The 18,123-nt window shown below is 43.5% G+C and overlaps 1 long non-coding RNA gene across 1 annotated transcript; it reads right to left on the minus strand.

Annotated features, from left to right (window-relative positions):
- Nucleotides 1-4,279: 4,279 nt before the first annotated feature.
- Nucleotides 4,280-10,121, minus strand: LOC109531975 (uncharacterized). Its single transcript, XR_002171283.1, has 3 exons — nt 9,702-10,121; nt 5,559-5,745; nt 4,280-4,397 (listed from the first exon to the last, which is right to left on the minus strand). It is a non-coding gene; the product is annotated as an uncharacterized LOC109531975 (long non-coding RNA).
- Between the last annotated feature and the right edge of the window lie 8,002 nt (nt 10,122-18,123).

Consider the following 18,123-nt stretch of genomic DNA (forward strand, 5'->3'; position numbering starts at 1 on the left):
CCACGCCCCTTTATTGAACCAGATGGTCCCTGGCGATGAGCTTGCCACGCATCTAATTATCTGAATGCGGAAAGTTGAGTGCACGACGTACACGGCCTCGTCCTACTTCAGTGAGTTCTGACTGAAAGGCAAAGCTCGAACCTTACATCGCTGATGACTACATGTGAAAATGTGGATCAGCACAGCTTTTATTTTAGTTCGTGTACTACTTTAAGCCCATTGATCGTGAGTGCAATTATGACTTAATTGATTCCCACAAAAGTTTGTGGCGGGCAATTTACGATATTTCCCTTCATTTCTCAGCGGATGCAGGATGAATCTGAACAACAAAATTCAAACGAGTGCAGGTGGTGTGCATCTATGAGCCCGCACAATGATTTGGTACTGTTCCAAATTCGTATTGTTCAGCCTCTGCGCTCTCCTGAGTGCCTTCCCACTTTAATCTGTTTTTTGTCCTTTTGGGCTGCATGCTACAGTGGGTTTGCTGCAATGTTTTTGGGCTGCTGTAACTCGCATTGGACAAACATAATCAACAGGCTGCAGACTACAGTGAGTTATAGAGGAAACTCTCGTATGGAGTCAATATTCCCGCTGGAAACCATGGAAACAAATTGAATCTGTCCCAAACTATGGCCATTATAAAAACTTCTATAAATTGTCTTTGTTTGTGTAGACTTATGTTGAATGTCTTTGGGTGTTTGTACAATACCAATTCAATTTTCTTTTTTTTTTTTTGTCACTAGAGTACAGGTGGTGCGTTTTGCCAAAACCAAACTGCGTAAGATCCAAAACAAATGCTATTTTCATGTCAAGCTAATGCTGCATTTCTTCTTTTTTTTTTTTTCCAATATTATTACAGTCACGCTTTCTTATCACACTGTTGCTTGGAGTCTCATTATTTTGGAGCCACAATGCAATTCTTTGGAGCCATCCATTATCTGAACTGCTTTATCCTCAGGAGGGTCACGGGCGTGCTGGAGCCTATCCCAGCTGTCTTCGGGCAGTAGGCGGAGGACACCCTGAACCGGTTGCCAGCCAATCGCTGGGCAAATTTAGATGAACAACCATGCGCACTCACACTCACACCTAGGGACAATTTAGAGTGCTCCATTATCCTGGCATGCATGTTTTTGGAATGTGGGAGGAAACCGGAATACCCGGAGAAAACCCACGCAGGCACGGGGAGAACATGCAAACTCCACACAGGAAAGCCGGAATCGAACCCTGCACCTCTGCACTGTCAGGCTGGCGGACAAGGTTTCACTGTATTAAAAGTAATCAGACAAACTCTAAAGCCAGTAGCGCAAACTCCAACGATCGACACAAAACCAAAATGTCATTTAAAAGAACCGCAAACTAATTTCCTTCTCTAGGCTCTCTTTCCCACTCCCCACTCATCGTTAACTTTCGTTCTGGTCGTCTGGTTGACTCCGAAATGAGCACCAAGCCGCAGAAGAGCGTCACTTATTCTGCAAGCATCCTAACAACAGATCATAACTCAGCGCCTGAGGCAGTGCAGCAAAAGTCACATGCAGGTGAAAAATGGAAGCTGTACGTTTCACCCTGTCTAACGTTGCCCCCCCCCCCCACACACACACACACACAAAAAAAGAACTGAAATGTGGTTTCTTGACACATCTCTCACTGTACCTGAATCTGAGCAAGATTGTTCTATTGGGCACTCCAAGAGGTGCGCTGCACCTCTTTTGTTGTGACCTTCATCAATGTCCTCCGCTCTTTCCTCAGGAGGCTCCCTACAGTAAAGCACAGTCATAATATTCTCCCCCCGCACGCTTAGCGTACGCGCTTCACACATGCTACCATCCTCCCAGGAGTTTCCCCAGGCTGCATATTGCACCAGCAGTATTCTGCAGTAAATTATTGAGCGGGCGCATGTTGATAAATACGATATACATAAAACATGAAGGCAATGCGCCTCGATAACTGCGCAGGTTGAAAAGGCTGTACGTCAACTCGGGACTCAAAAGTCATTTGTCAATTTGAAAGTGCCCTTATTACTTCTCAGTGCCCCGTGTGAGAGCTGTTTGGGGTGGGTGGGGGGGGGGGGGGGTGCACATCTACAATCAGGGGACACACTGTGCTGTATTTGTTGACTACTGTAACAGTACCATGATAAGCTATTTTCTTCTGCAGTTTTTTTTTTTTGTGCTTCATACGTCAAGGACTATCGACTATTCGAAAATTGTACACATCAAATCTCATATTCCCTGGAAAAATGCTTGTCAGTTGTACTATGTGCCTTGCTCAAAGGCACCGACGGCTTTTTTTGAGCAGGAATAAAAGAAAATGTGTCTTCAAGCAAAGTGTTGAGATTTGGCCCCAAATGTATCTCCTTGCGTAATGAATATTCACATTTGACTTCTCAGCTACCCGTGCGCAATTTTCCTTTGACAGACACCAATCTGTGGGAGCCAGAATTCTGCCCAAACTCCAAAGAATACCGATGTCATGACTTTTGAATTGCGTTTTTAACGCACTGTTGATATTCTGTTTAATTTTTTGTTTGCTTGTTTTTAAATAGCAAACACCCCCTTATAACCTACTGGAAGCGCCGTTACAAACAAGACATATCCAACGTCCCCCGAGTGGGACATAATATACACAATTCAAACAGCTCAAACCGCCCCCCAAGCAATACAATTTCTGCGCATTCCACGATCTGACCAAAGGACACTTGTTAAAAACTACAAAACTTTCCAGTTTCTTCATACAACAACAAGCTATGACGCCTCTGGCAAAGTAAAGCTGTTGGTCCTATTAGTGGACTCCCACGCCATCAAAACAAAAACAAACCAGAGAGGCAAGAGTCAAAGCCACCCACACAAGAGTTCCTGAAAAGAGAGAGCGGATGAATGTTTGATGCGGAGGAATAATGACTTTGGTGAAGTCGTCGGGCCGTAGTCTCACAACATACCCCTTGCAGACACGTTAGTAGAAAATACTCTCGTGGAATGGCCGAGTTTGTTTCAACAAGTTTCTGTCAGAGTCACGCTTTGGCAAGAAATGCAATTGCTACAATTACTCTTCAATATTGTCTCAGAAAAGTTTTGCACACCCCCCCCCCCACCACCACCACCAACCAAATAATAAAAGGCATTGTTTATACAATAAAAACAGTACGGCATGATATTGTACTTTATAAAAACAGTCACAATGAAATATAATGTAAAGAATCAATCAGTTGGTGCGTCATGATTACATCATTGGAGTCGCTTCTGTCAGGTTGAATGCGGCGAGAATAGAAAAACGCGATACCGACAAAGTACAACAAAGGTTGCTGGTAACAAAGAACCAGGATAGATTTTTTTTTTTTCAAATTCACGAGATTAAATTAAAAAAACAATCAAATAAGTACTTACGCAAGAGGAATCAACACGTGAATAATGAAACCTGGTCAAGCACTTGGTACATATGGGTAGTGAGCAAGGTTGAATAATCCGACAGGTGACTGCCAAAAATGAAGTCCTTTTCAAGTCCCTTGATCACAAAGCGCCACATGTGAGGCACTGGAGGGAACGCCCCTCACTCACGCAGGCAACAAGGAAAAAAACAAACAAACAAAAAAAACACAGGGCCGAGAGCAAAACCGGAGTAGCTTCAAGTTTATGTGAATTGGCAATCGAGTGGCAGTATAACAGTGACGCAGGCACAAACAAGTGCTAAGTTCTCAGTAATATTGTTTTCCTCAGAGGATAACGAAAACGCGCCTGTGAGTATTATATTGTCTGTCTGTATGTGCTGCTGCAGCATTTGTTTTCAAATATCCGTAGCTTAAAGCGTTGAACCCACCACACAGATGCTCTTCGTTAGCTGTTTGACGTTGTGTATTGTTTGCTAGCATCTAGCGAAGCGGACCGTCCCAAGATTAAGCTATCCGTTTGTTTTATATGTTTTGTGGGGTCTCTTAAAAAAGTGACGATTTTGGCGAGACGCCTGAGATATTCATGCATTAACACAAGCAGTTATTCCTCTTTTGACTCTTTGTTCTTGAATATTCGCGCTCTACTGTACTATGCACCACATAGTGTAACTGGAATGACAAATGAAACATGACCTTGAGTTAATAATATAATGTGTGTGTGTGTGTGGGCGGTGTTTGAATTCAAGTATCAACTGTCAGCGTGTTGAATGGCTATCAAATAGCAGCCCGCATTGCGATCGGGCGTTGGCTAAAAACAGAGCGCTCGGGAAGTCTTGATGAGTTTGTATTGGGAGCAACCATGTGTGCTTACCTGCTTTGCATGCACGCACACACACACACAAGTTTCAGTGTGCAAGTGTGAGTGTGTGTGTGGACGAGTGTGTCCTTCAGCCCAGTGGCCTCCTGCTGTGCACTGCCCATCAGCCCTTTGGCTGCTGACCACGATGATGGCAAACTGAAAGAAAGAGCAAACGCACTTTCTGAGTAGCGTCCGTGCATGCGTGCGTGTGCGCGCTCTCTCATCAGGGCTGCGTGAGTAATCTGCTCGCCATCCCGCTCGTCAGCCTGCGGCCAAGGCGAGCTGAGCTCAGAGGTGGCACGGGCACTTCACAACCAGGGCAGACATCTTCCTCGGCGAGCGCCTTCGTCACGGCACCAATGCACGCGTACACAAACACACGCGCGAAGAAGCGGCACGAATGTGAGCAATCACTCATGGTGACATGATGATGCAAATGGCGCAAAGGGACCCATCACACGACCATATCAGCCATGAGAGACGTTTTGTTCGGGAGCCAGCAACATGATGAGATGGTGCTAATTGGCAGATATTGAAGATGGTCTAGCCCTCCATTTTCCTGTCCAGATGAGGGTCTCTGGGGGCAGTTAGAGCGTACCCCGAGCTGATTTTGCATGAAACGGGGAGTACACTCCGAATTGCAGGCACATGTCAACAAACAATCATTCACGCTCACATAAACAACCTTTGCGAGACTTCACTGACTCTAAAATGAACATTTTGGAAATGTGAGCGGAAGTTGCAGTACGTTCTTTTGAATAAGTGATTCAAAAAAAGGCACAGAAAGCCAAAGAAAAAGCACAAACAAATAGGACGTGCAGGCCCTTTAAGGACTTTGAAGGTCTTTTTCTGAAAATCTTGGTAGAACTCCAATTGTGGGACCTTGAGTTGAATTCTTTCTGTGACTATGCCCACATTGGATTCAAGCATTACTTCAACAAACAATTTCTTTGGCTTTTATTTTGTTGTCATGAGTAACAAAGATGGGGAAATGTATCCGCATAAAAAGTATACATTATAAAGTATATCAGATATTATATTTAGGCACTGTGGTTGACATAGTTGGCGAAGGGCCTGAATGGCGATCGGATCCCACAAACGAAGACTTAAACAAAAGCCTGTACAAAAATAATTAATACAGAAACACACCGACAAAGTATAAACAGAAATTACTGGTCAAAAGAACGAGGAAAACTATACATTTACAAGAAGCACTTGCAAAGGAAAAAGAAACTTCCAAGATATAAACGAAAGGACAAAAAGTCTAAACAAAAACATGAGCAGGATCAAAGACAAAAAAATAAAATAAATACTTACGAAGCGGGAGGCTGGAGCTCAAAAACACCAATGACGAGATGGAGAGTTCCAGAAAACAACACTTGAGCAAGAGCAGCAACAAGGACAACAATCCAACAAGAGACATCGGATCTTCGCAGTCCTTCACCTGATGATCAAATTGGCAGCAGGGGTGCACGCTGGAGGAAACGCCCTCCACTGCCACCTGCTGGAGACACACAATAACTGGATCATGACAATAATGGGGAGTCCATGTGAAAGTTGCCAGAAATATAAATAATGAAGTATTGTTAAGGCGTGAAAAATTTCTACTTAAGTGCAGTCGCAAAACAAAGCGCTCACCTTCTAAGATTTTTTTCCCTATCATTTTGATGATTATATTTTACAGCTAACAAATTCATCTTGTCAAGAAACATTCAAAATGACTTTTAAGATGGAAATCAAGCAGAAATTGGCCTTCATAAAACCATTTTCCGACACGTTCCTACAAGCCCGATTTAGTTCCACTTTTGAATTGGAACTACTCAAATAAATGATCCAATATTCCATGACAGTCTAACGCATTGAGATGAACCTGTAGATGGTTTTCAGTGTCCGGCAGCAATTATACAAATGACATCCCGCACTCCATGTTTTCCTTCATGTCGCAACTAATCGAAGGTGTTAACGTTTTTGCATCTATCCTTCAATACAATGACTTGAACTGAGGATTTGCATGGCGCGGCCAGGCAAGGCTAGGATGAGTAATGAGCTGGTGCTGTGGGGTGTTAGCGTGACGTTGTTTTCCGTGCGTAGGTTAGCACAGTCCCACGCCTACCGGCCCGGACGGAGGTGAGTGAGTCACCAGAGATCAGCCCAAGCAGGAATAACAACAGAGATGCATGGGAGTGGATTAGCGCGGCCGTGGCGTGGAGAGAGAAAGCCAAGGGAAAAAAAATAGCCTTGCAGGAGACGTGTGGGCATGCAGGAAGTCGACTTCCTTTTGTGAATTGATGGATGAAGTAGAGATTGAAGAGGAGAGCCTCTCAGCCAAAAAAAAAAAAAAAAAAAACTCTCAAGACTTGGTAAAGCAGCATGTGGTACTTCGCTAAAGGCTATTCTTGTGCACTGTGTTCCATTCATCCACCCATTGTAAATTAAACATTCAGATACTGACAGCAACAGGATACACTATGATGTACTTTGGTGTTAACTAGATATGAAGTCGCCACTCTCTTACAAGCTATGTGGTTTGTGTTATGAGCTAAAATTCAAGCTGTCAACAAGCTAGTAACTTGTAGCTTGTGGGATACTCACATACCTACAGTATCTATCTACAGCTACAATTCAAGCTATCAACAAGCTAATAATTTGTAGCTTGCGGGATACTCACAGATGTTATTTGTCTACTCTATACCTACAGTATCTAGCTCCAGATAAAATTCAAGCTACCAACAAGCTAATAACTTTTAGCTTGTGGGATACTCACAGATTTTATTTGTCTACTCTATACCTACAGTATCAATCGACAGCAGGGGTGCCCAAACTTTTTTGACCGAAGATCGACTTTTCGATCAACCAACCTTCCACGATCGACCCGTTAATGCGCACGCGCGCATGCGCACGCGCTTACACACGCATGCCGTGACAAGCAATAGCCTGACGCGGAGGCATGCGACGAACTTTTGCTACAATCGTAGCTCACGCGTACCGTTTTAAAATGCTTCTCCAGATTCCCATTCTTTGCCCGCGCCCTCGGTGAATTGTACATGAAACAAACTCTGAATGAGAATAATGAGAACGATAAAAGGTATAGCGCAACAGCTGCGACAAGCTGCAATTGCAGACTGCTGAGCGCTAACAACAACTTCCGGTGACGCAGGTCACGCGCCACCGCAAGTTAAAGACTTACCTGCTTTATTTTACTTAATTTTTTAAATACTTTTTGTCAACGTGAGACTGGTGGGATGATTAGGGTGCAGTGTGTATTAACACAAAAAATATATTACTAACATGCACAGAGGCAAGAAAATGTTTGTTTTTTTTTCCTCTTCACCCCTTGCGATCGACTTGGGACCAGTCGGCGATCTACCGGTCGATCGCGATTGGCACCCCTGATCTACAGTATCTATTTATTTGTTCTGTACAATTTCTTTATTGTAGTAATATACAGTAGGAAATACTAAAGCCAACAAGGCAATGTCAAGGCAATGTCGTGTTGGATGCTGTGTCAATGTACTTCTGGACAGCCGCATAATACAAGAGTGACATAACCCACACAGAGAGAAAAATGACCCCCATATCGTCAGGGGACAAAGGAATGGAACAAAAGTGACCGTGAGCGGCATGTTTCTGGGTCAGCGCCAGTTCTGAGACATTCGAAAGATGGCCGGCGGCCTCCCGGGGGCACATCAGTGGGTCAACACGAACAAAACCGCCAGTGGCGTCCCGCCAATGTCAGGAGAGACAAACATAAGGGCACATCGCTCACACTCGGGGATGCATCTGTCATTAAGGCGGACTAATTTTTGCGTTTTAACGTCTGCCTCGACGGTGACGCGAGCTTGATGGATGACGCAGCGCATCAATGAAATGATCAATAATTGATTGTTGACATGTAGACTGGAAGAAATCAGCAGGCGTGCAGGTTTTTCATACTCACCATTGGGTTGAGGATTTGACCCGGCACATTAGGTTAAGATTTTGCTCCAACAAGGGGTAAAAACAATCCACACTGATGAGTTAAAGCTACCGAAAAAGGGGTTACCGGGCTATCATTATTATATTAGATTAGATTAGATTAGATATCCTTTATTTGTCCCACACTGGGGAAATTTACAGCCTTCAGCAGCAAGATTGTGGGTAGAAAGAAGAGAAAAGAAAACACAGTTCAATTAAGTGCAATATAAATACAAACATGGATAAGGTCAATAATTAAGTGCAATATAATACAATAGTCACAGTACTATTCACATATGTTGTCATATCATTTAAATAATTCTATGCTTTATTGATTTATTCATTTTTTATTCAGCAGCCTGACAGCAGTCGGTAGGAACGAGCGGCGGTATCTCTCCGTCTTGCAACGCGGGTGTAACAGTCTCTGACTGAAGGAGCTACCGAGTGCTGTCAGGGCTGGCTGGAGGGGGGGGGAGGGACTGTCCAACATAGCTTTTAGCTTAGCTAGCATCCTGCTGTTGCCCACCTCCTCCAGAGTGTCGAGGGAGCAGCCCAGGACAGAACCAGAACCAGAACATATTGCGGTTTAATAAAATTCGGCAAATAATTGCCGACCATTTCTAACAAGAAGAACAAGAAGAAACTGTCCCCTGTCACACGCTAAAATATGCTAACTTGTTTTATCGACCCAACTGGGGGTTATCAAAGACCTGTAAGTCGTCAATGAACCAAGGAGAAGGAAAAGAAGAAGAGGACGACGAGTATTTATAGAGAGGAGTAGGAGTACGCGCTACTTGGATTGAATTTTCCCCCTCAGCCAGGTAGTCCATTTCAAATTTGAAAACCTTTTGGAGTTTTTCGCGTTAGAACAGATGCAGACAGCATGCTCCTGCTGACTGTACTTTTACAGGTCAGTAGACTGGCAAATACGTGGAGATGAAACGTGGGTGTATGCGTGTGTGTAACTCTGGTCAGGAACCAGATGATGTCGATCTTTTGCTAAACAGTGCAGCCATTTGAATCAAATTAGATTTTTTTCATCTGTTGGACTATTTTTTTTCTTACTGACAGATTGATGATAGACGGACACGTAAAATGTACTGACGGAAGCGCAGTGAAAAGAAAATGACAGACTGACTTGTCTGACGATTACAGTTTGGTTGGGCTATAAAAAAAAAAAAAAAAAATGGATTGATGATGGTGGACGGGTGCCCGTGGCGCTGACGGATGATGAATGACGGACCGGCAAAAGTTTGTCAATGACACAGAATCTACCAGAAATTCCAATTGACGAAAGCTCGCGCGTAGGCACTCGACAAAAAAAAAATATATATATATATGAAGCCGATGATTTTCGAATGCTTCATTTTGGATGCACGTATGCAAGGAAGTAAGAGAGTTACAAAAAGATGAAAAGTGAAGCGACATGAAAACCAGAACGAGAAGAAATGACCTGACAAAAAGTGCGGCGGTGGGCGGCGTGACTATAAATGAAAAGGCTCTCACACATCATGAAGAAAAACAGCCAGCAGGCCCGTGTCGTCCATCAACACAAGTGAGCGTTCCGGTTCCCCCCCGACGAGCTGAGGCAGCAAACCAGGAGGGAAGGTGAAAGATCAGTCATGGCGGAAGTGATGAGGGAGCAAAGTGAGCTCGGGCAGCTCAGAATAGTCCGCCTGGGCAGATGAAATCGCATTTCACAGGACAATGTTGCTCTCTTGTTATCTTGTCAAATAAAAATAGAGTTCGACAAAGAACAGGAGCTTCGTCTGGGCTTGTCTTTTTCCCTCCTCTCTTATGTTTTTCTTTTCATCTGCAAAAAAAACGAGTGCGGTAAAGGTGACCCTGCCGCAGACTCTCGTTCTGTATCATGCTTTTGGTCTTTTTTTTTTTTCTATGTCTCTTGGACAGGTTGCGTCTGTTCCATTTTCTTGCACCTTGTGGTACAATGACGATAAAGCTATTCTGCTTCTGAATTTTGAAGCATTTGCTAAAAGCACTCGCAATTGATGTTCACTTTTATCGGGCTCCACTTGGGAAAAAAATCTGAGGTCATGCATCACCTATTAAGCGCCTGGTGTCAAACTCTGTTTTCTTAATAAGAGGCCTAGTGTGCTTGCTTCAAGCTATTTATTTTCATTCCCAGTTCCCCTGTAAATCTGACATATAAAAGGGCATCATACGTTATGTTTCACCAAACATGTTGAACCAAACCATATGCTCTATATTTTCATGACACGAAAGTCAGCTGTCTTAATGCTAACATCTAACTTGAAATGCCATAAACAGGCTAACGGATATTAGCAAAAACATTTCGGTTATTATAAATCTTCAAATAACTGCTACTTTAACATTCATTCATCCATTCATTCATTTTCTGAACCGCTTTATCCTCACTAGGGTCGCGGGGGGGGGGGGTGCTGCAGCCTATCCCAGCGGTCTTCAGGCAGTAGGCGGGGGACACCCTGAACCGGTTGCCAGCCAATCGCAGCGCACACAGAAACGAACAACGATTCACGCTCACACTCACACCGAGGGACAATTTAGAGTGTTCAATCAGCCTGCCATGCATGTTTTTGGAATGTGGGAGGAAACCGGAGTACCCGGAGAAAACCCGCGCAGTCCCGGGGAGAACATGCAAACTCCACACAGGGAGGCCGGAGCTGGAATTGAACCCGGTACCTCTGCACTGTGAAGTCGACGTGCTAACCACTTGACGACCGGGCCACCCCTACTTTAACATAAAACAAACAATACTGACAGCCATATATTCTCCTGCTTGCCTGTATATTGGAAACACCCACTGAAAAACAGAGAGAGTATAGAAATAAGTCAAGCAGAAATGGAGTCACCAAAGGTACACGTTCACTAGCTACGAGTAAAATCGACTAGTCCGTACAACCCCGGGCGTCCACTAATCTCTTTTCTCAAGGACAAAAATCACAAGGTCCAAGGATGCGACGAGCGGGCTGGCGTGGTCATTGGCATCCGAATGGATTCCCGTGATCCTCTCTGCTCGGCGCTTTGTGTACTACTGCCCCAGCTAATGAGCGTTTGCAATCGCAGCCAAGCGCTGAACGCGCTGCCCACAATGACAGCGCAAGAGCCAGAGCGGGCACGGACCCCACGACGACGCCCGGCTGCAGTGGGCTTTAGGTGGGCTTTGCGTTATCCCCTTAAGAATATGTGTGCGCACATTTGTCACATGTGCCACTTGAAGCTCGTCGTCTCTGCTGGGAATGAAGCGGATGTATATTTAACGACCGCATTTACGGGATGAAGTATTACTTTTATTTTTGGCTCATTTTTTTCGGATTTAGGACTCGGTGACCTTTCAAAGTGTGTGTGTGTATGCGTGTGCGCTGAGAAGAATCCATCTGCTCCTCTCTGGAAACTTCATCTCCCTTTCAAACCTGAAAGCATGCTTGTCCGCTCCTGCAAAGTTACCGTATGAATTTTCCGATGTGAAATTATCAACTGTAATACAACTCTTTCATTCATTTCTACCTTTCATTAATTTCTGCTCATAATAGTTCATTCCCATCAGGAACTTGATGTTATTTGCTCTATATTGCGTTTGTGATGATGCGTCATCGGGAAAAAGCAATATCTTCATTATTATATTTGTCTCGAAAACGGATTCCGTTATTCGCTTTGTAGCATATTTACAGCTTATAAAATTAGCACAATGTCATGTCCGCTTACATTTCATTTTGTTGTTTAACCCTTTCGGGGACAGCGGTTACGACGGTGGACAGCTTATCATGTTAGCAGGTTGCAGGTTATCGTTATTGGTGCATGAAAGGGTTAATATTGGGGTTTAAATGAAGATTCTTGTTATAGTCAATTTGAGTCCATCTACGAGTCAGGATCAACTTTAGATGCCTTTGAAACTTCACAATTTACCAGGAAAGTTGAGATTTTCCATTGGTTTTCATATTTATTTTATTGTTACAATTAATTCATATTTGTCAAGCTCCAATACAATTTTTTCGACGTAGGATAAATATAAATTGACCACAAGCATACAATGTACATGCAAATAGCAAAAAATAAAATAATTGTATGAGCGCTTGGTGACAGGGTGGACATTTTCGGCTAATGTTAGCATTTAGAGAGCACATGGTGGACCTTCACTTAGGATGCTGAATGTGTATTTTTTTTTTTTTTAACAAATGTATTTTAACTTTCTCATTTTTATATCAAATTTGATCACTATGACACACACACACACACACACACACACACACACACACACACACACACACACACACACACACGCACACACACACACAATGAGAGTTACAAAACAAGTGTAAATATTCATTCTGCAACTGTTTAGGTGTCTGTTCAAGAAAGACAAAATGTTGGTCACAATGTAACTGAAAAAAACAAATAAAAGAAAGTTTTCTTAAAAGAAGAGCATCATTATACCGTATGTGTGCAAAGGGGTGGCCATTTATAATAAGACCTCAAGAGTTTCGTTATTCTGCGACATTTTCATGATGTCTCAGGGATTCTGATGGCACCAAAGTCCCTTTACAGTAAGACGGAGTGCAAATATATTCAAGTAAAATGGATTATCCCGCTTTAAACTGACAATTTTAGAAGTGTCTTTTCGGCAGCAGGGGCTTTACTCGGAGACGGCATGCAAACGTCAGGGTGAACAAAAGGCATCGGATTGATCTGCCTGCCAGGAGTCCGAAGAAAACGGCCAAGTTGTCCACGTTGTTACCCAGCAGTGGCTTTGATTAATCCACCTTTTGTCCTAATCCAATCTCAAATCCACTCCATCTCCTAACGCTCCGTCTACACAAAAGAGATCGTTTGCTTTACTGAGAAAACAAAACAACGCCGGGGTCAGCTACTGCTAACTCCCTCATGGCTGGGACACTGTGGGATACTGAGCTATGGTGAGGATCAGCGTGGGCAGAGAAGGAGAAAAAAAAAAAAAAAAACCTCTCACTTGACCGGGCAAAGCAAGTGAGTATGAGGAACGGTGTGGAAAATGTGATCACGGTTTCGGTTTGAGGCTGTCAGGAGTAAATAAAGACAACGCGGCCACGAGGCATTGAGGGCAGGATTAGGGTGCGCTGCGGATGCCGAGGCTGCTTCCATTGCTCATTTCCACCTTTGTGCACCACGAGCGCGAGTGAGTGACTTTAAACTGCTTAGCGTCAGCAGCAGTAGGGCTAAGCCTGCAAATACATACATAAACTCCCATACACTTCATTAGGTAAGCCTGTACAATCCTCACACATCTAATACATCAGCGGTTTCACACAAAAACTGTACGCAGTCCTTTGAGGATTATCTTGTTTTGTCTTTGAATTTGTAAATAAATTCACTTTTTTGTTGTATAAATCCTGCCTTGCGTCCCTGCTTCCCTGTACTTGGGGGTGGGGGGGCTGTGGGGGGTTCCAACACCACGACAACGTCCAGTTGGTGACACCTGACTTGGACATAAGGCTCGGTTGTGCCCTCCGTTCGAACTCATTTTCATTTTGAGGCTGTCAGGAGTCATTTTTACGTCACGTGCCGCTTTATTACCGTATTTTCCGCACGACAAGGCGCTTCAGGCGCATCTTCAACGAACGCCTATTTTAAAACTGTTTTCATATACATGGCACACCGCATTATGAGGCGCATAGAAGCTACAATCATGGCTGCGGTTGCGTTATGCATCCTTTAGATGGAGCTACGCTAAACGGAATACAATACAATACAGCTTCATTTATATCGAGCCTTCACAACTGCTGCAGCTGTAACAAAGCGCTTTGCAGAACAGTTAAAATACGATGTCCGAGAAATCAGTATATTGATCCATATAGAAGGCGTATCGGATCATAAGGCGCACTGTCGGCTTTTGAGAAAATTGAATGCTTTTAGGTGGGCCTTATACTGCGGAAAATACGGTAAAAGTCATGGTATAAAACAGTTTCTACAAGGTAACTCGATCCCGTTTATAAACTATCATTTCTATTTCTTTTAACGATCTGCTGTGTTACACATCACACCGGCAGCTGCTTATAATATTTTGTCCGACTGAAGTATGAGGCAACCAGCATGATTATTTCTGTAAAGGCAGCTCTTGTATCGGATCGCATGAGATCGAGCACAAAACAAGTTCAGACATCATTTTGCTCATTATATAATGTCTAAAAATAAAGCAAGCTGCGGATTATGAAGAGAATTCCGCCACTTTTGGAGGCCTCATGCACGAGTTGCTCTGATTCCCGCAGATCAGTGACATCACTTTCTACAACTTCTGAGCCGAGACGAAAATAACTTCAGGAAGAGGGAAAAACGTGGCAGCCTGTTGAAGGGGTCCGTTGGGGCTTACGGGAGGTTGGTCGTAGACGTTACCAGTGAGCAGCAAGTTTGGTTGGATGTACCCTGCGTGGTTCAAGTGATAGTTCTCATTTTTTTGCGGATGTCGATGCTTTTGGAGTTACATGCCATTCAAATTAATTGGAATCGGTCGCTCGGACGTGCAGTGTAAATCCAGCCTTAGAAAGCTTCAGGGTAGCTTACAGTTCACGGAGAAAAAGAAAAGCACCTATTTCCTTCTGCGGTTTTATTTTGGTGCAAAGCGAGCGGGGTGAGGTCAAGTGTAACGCACGCACTCATGCTAAATTGGACGTTCGTTTGCCCGCTTGCATGCAAACACGCAGATGGAAACTGCAAACTGCTCAGCGGGACGCCTGTTTGCCATTCAGGCCCGTTCGAGAGCTTCCGAGTGGAATAAAAGCTCGCCTAAAAGAAAATATGATCTGCGCAATAAATTAGAGGCATGTTTCGCTTACCCCCTCGCCCACCATGTGTCATCCCAGCTTTTGTTTATATTGGAGACAACATACGCTTTTGGAAAGGAAAAAAAAAAAAAAAAAGCATTTTGTCTTCTTTCTCGGCGTGAGCGATATGCTGCAGGCTCGCATATGCAGCCAGGAGATAAAGCGTCTCCCTCACTTCATTCCAGGCTTTGATAGCACTCCTGGGCTACTTTTATTCAGTGATGAGTACTTGTGTGTTATCAGATAAGAGTGCACATAATAGCCTCCCCCGTCGTATGCACATGGAGGCTGCGCCAGAGTGCTGTGGGTGGATTAGGAAGCGCTTTTTAGCCTTTTTCTTAAAAAAAAAAAAAAATCTATATCATAGCAGTAAGATAGCAAATAACGGAAACACAGCAATAAGGTCACGGTCGCCACGGCAACCATTAGGGCAATCATTGATTACCTCCGCCATGGTTCACAGATGAGCTTGTGTGTTTTACGTGATTAGCGGATCCTTTCTTTCTCCAGACGTTGTCGTTTCCATGACTTTGGTAGGGGTTCGTCTTGGTCTCATCGGTCCATAAAACGTGGACGCAAAAAGTTTTGTGGCGCATCTCGATACAACTTCTTGGCAAAATCCAGTGTGGCCTCCCAATTCTATTTGTTGATGATGGAGGGAACGTCATGGCTCAAGCTTGCATGGCTGCTTTTGGAAGTATAATAAAGAATTGATGCCTGTGAGGGCCCTGTAATTGTTTTAATGAATTTAGATATTTTAAGCCAAAATTGGAAAATTTAAAAAAAAGGATGTATTCATGTTTTAAGTCACATTCTTTTATTGTGATTGTTTCTGCATTTATTGTAAATGATCAAATAACAAATATTTTCTCAAATAATTACATAATTGGACATTATAGTGATTTTTTTTTTTTTTAAGGATTTTAATTTTTTTTTTTTTTTTATACCCCTTCTAGAAAATGACCTGGCCCATCTGCCCAGATTCCAAATCAAATGAGCACTTAAGTTTGGCCAGCCGTCTTCGAGAGTGGCAGGTCAAAGCCACATGAATATAATAAAACAGTTACTGCAACGCATTTTTCCTAAATTAAAAAAAAAAAAATCCCTCATGTTCTGAGTTTTGGGTATTAGACCGGGGAGGTATCATTGTACAATAAAAAGCAATAACTTGCGCACAAAAGCAAGACTTTTATGCGGCTCTGACCACTCTGAGAAATTCCAATGGCTTGCCTCAAGTTCTTCCACAAGCTTAACAACACAATGCACTACCGCGAATGATACGGGGCCTGCTTTATTTAAATGCAGATTAGGAAACTATTCAGTTCATCCAAGCATCTCGGTAACACAAAGCACCAATCCCCAAATATCTTGTTTTTTTCTTTTTTTGCTGACCACTGCTCCACTTCGCTGTAAGCTCGTTAACAGTGCGGGCCAGGAGAGCCGATTAGGGCGGGTGGCCGCTCCAGTTAAACTGAGTGTGGCCCGCGATGCACATAAACATCCCGAGCAAATGTCGGGGGGGGGGGTCACGCGAGGGCTGGATTACAGAGCATAAAACGATGGGTGGTCTCGGACTGTCAATCTGGGGTTTGCGCAAAAGCATTCCAACCCAACCTGCCGTGCGCAACTTGAAAACGAAGGTCTCAAAAGTGTAAATCAAATCCAAGATGTGACAATGAAGTACTGAGAAGAATTTTGCTGAAATTCAGCAAGGGTCTTTTTACTTCTCCAAGAAGCTTAAGGAGAAGGAAAGATCTAAGAGTGGCAAAATGTTGCGCAACACGAGTCTTATTTTATTCTCACCTGGAATTGTGATTGTTTTCATCACAACCCCCACCCCACCCATTCACACACCCAGCCACACATGTTCCTTGGAATTCTCTGCATTCATCCCCACAGCTCTGCACGTTTTGTGGGAGTAAGCAATTGTTTGGTGTGTGCATACATTTCAGTAGGACACCCACAAAAAAAAAAAAAAAAATCTCTTGCCACCCACAAAAAAAAAAAAAAAATCTCTTGCCCTTCCTCTCGCAGCACTTCAAAACGCTTCAGGCGACTCCGCTCACTATTTTTAACTTCTTTATCTTTTTATCTTCTGCGTGGGTTTGTTCATTTGTCTTTGTTGTGCACAACGTCCTGTCTGCAGTTGGTTGCGCGATATTTCATTCCTCAGTGTTTGATGGGTCAGTGGTCTTTCTGCCATAGATTAGGGTAAAATGACAACTATTATTTGTTTTTAAAAAAAAGTGGACAACATATTACTGTCAAACCAGTTTTGAATGAAGCTGGCTTACGTGCACGCAGGGGCAGCGGCGTGAAGCCGCGGCCTCATTACGGCTTCGCTCCATTTGACAGGCTCTTGATATGACCGCGGGAAATTGAACTGAACGTTTTTGTTCATACGCTTGGATCTCGTGTCACGTCTAACCAGATCAGGTTGCAGTTTCTCCTCATGTAAGATTGTACATGATACTGTATCCAATGCTTTTCAATCATTTCTGCCCCCCCCCCCCGCCATTAGCCTCTCAATTGCCTAATTTATATTCATTTACAATACCCAAAATAAAAATGTGTTCTAATCTGGAACCCAAAAATTATTTTTATTTTATTCAGCTCACCAAAAAAATTGAGAAGTCTGCTTTTGAACTCTGACTACTGTCCAGTTTTTCGACTCTGCATCAAATATAAAAATCCACCCTTGAACGTATTCTGACTGCTAAACCTGACGGGACGCTGCTCATCCTGCATCTAATGTCATAACCTCTTGGCTTTAGAAGACATACCAGCTGCAGATGAAATTTCAACTCCTTCCACTTATTCAGATCTAAAATTGAATACGTTCCCCGATCGATTTCACAGTGTGTTAAACCCACGGCAGAGGTTAGTATAGTACACTTTGTTTTCTAATGTAAGGACGCTGGGATAAAGCAGTGCCTGAGCCATCCAGGCTCAGTCAATAAAGCCGCAAAAGCCCGTTTATGGCTCACCACGGGTCAGTTTTGAGAAGGCCTCGCTGACCCCAAACAAGTTTCTGCCCACTGAAATCCTTTTCCTGAGTCAACTCCAAATAATAAACACAGCAAGGCGCGGCTGAAATTCTTCAGCAGATCCCCCCATCCCGCCCCCCCATCCCG

This window comes from Hippocampus comes, unplaced genomic scaffold (assembly GCF_001891065.2).
Source record: "Hippocampus comes isolate QL1 unplaced genomic scaffold, H_comes_QL1_v1.1 scaffold22, whole genome shotgun sequence".
Lineage (NCBI taxonomy): Eukaryota > Metazoa > Chordata > Actinopteri > Syngnathiformes > Syngnathidae > Hippocampus > Hippocampus comes.